The sequence below is a fragment of the Gossypium hirsutum genome, chromosome A06 (genome assembly GCF_007990345.1).
Source record: "Gossypium hirsutum isolate 1008001.06 chromosome A06, Gossypium_hirsutum_v2.1, whole genome shotgun sequence".
NCBI classification, from domain to species: Eukaryota; Viridiplantae; Streptophyta; class Magnoliopsida; order Malvales; family Malvaceae; genus Gossypium; species Gossypium hirsutum.
Window position 1 is genome coordinate 124,332,243 of NC_053429.1, and position 1,508 is coordinate 124,333,750.

Consider the following 1,508-nt stretch of genomic DNA (forward strand, 5'->3'; position numbering starts at 1 on the left):
CTTGCATCTACAAGAATTTTCTATTTTGGTTGATAGAACACAACGACTTGAGGAAGGATTAAGTCATTGAAAAGAGAAGAGTCTAGGAAAAAGGTCAGCAATGAGTTCTTTGCCACCATCTTCATTTGAATAGAGTAGATATTTTAGAGGTTCTAGATACTCAGCATCGGTTGGAGGATCAAAAATCAGAAGTCAGACTAGGCCAACACAGCAAACCACATCTAGGACAAGAGGCTTAGGAAGAAAATCAATGACACAGTTTGAGCAATAGGGTAGATTTTATTAGGGTGAATGTCGAATGATTACTAGAGTTTGTTATCAATGTGGATCAAAAGATCATTTAATGAAATATTGTCTGAAGATGCTTGGGAATATTGTAGAATAATCAGTAAAAAGTATTCTAGCTCAACAAGGAAGGAGACGGTCTAGAATGGTTAGTCATGTCGGTAAAGAGCAAAGGTCAACAAGAGAAACAGTTGGTAGATTTGAGAGTCGCATGCCTTGAACATATGCCATTCGGACTCGAGAAGAAGGTGATGCTCCAGATGTAATCACTGGTAAATTCTCTTTATTTGATACTTTTGTGATTGCTTTAATTGATCTGGATTCCACACATTCTTCCATTTGCACTGCATTAGTAAGAGAGAAAGAATTACTTGTAGATTTTACTGAACAAGAAGTCATAGTCACAAATCCTTTTGGATAATACGAGAGAGTGAATAAGATTTATAGGAGATGTCCTTTAAAAATTCAAGAATGTGAGTTTCCAACAAACCTTATTGCTTTTCTATTTCGTGAATTTGATGTGATATTGTGCATGGATTGGTTGTCCAAATATGGATTTATGGTTGAATGTAAAAGGAAGAGAATTTCTTTGAGAACTTCAGATGGTAATGAAATGATAGTGGCTGGTGAGAATTATAGTGCCTTGTTTAATGTTGTATCGATGATGAAAGCTTTTAAGTTGGTGAAAAAGGGACACATTGTTTATCTTGCTTACATTTTCGATTCTCATGTATCTAGTTCGAAGATTGAAGAACTACCAGTGGTTAGGAGTACCCCGACGTGTTTCCAGAGGAATTACCGGGTTTATCACCTGAGAGAGAGGTAGAATTCGCTATTGAGATAGTTCCAAGAACAACACTAGTATCGATTATTCCTTATTGAATGGCTCCTATCAAGTTAAAGGAATTAAAAACTCAACTACATGAGTTATTTGATAAAGGCTTTATACGCCCCAGTGTGTCACTGTAGGGTGCTTCAGTACTGTTTGTAAAGAAGAATGATGACTTTTTACGGCTTTATATTGATTATCAGCAATTGAACAAAGTAACAGTAAAGAACAAGTATCTATTACCAAGAATAGATGATTTGTTTGATCAGTTGAAGGGTGCTGGTGCGTTTTCAAAGATTAACCTTATATTAGGATATCATCAGGTACGGGTAAAAGAAATAGATGTGCCAAATACTGCTTTCAAAATAAAATATGAATATTATAAAATTTTAGT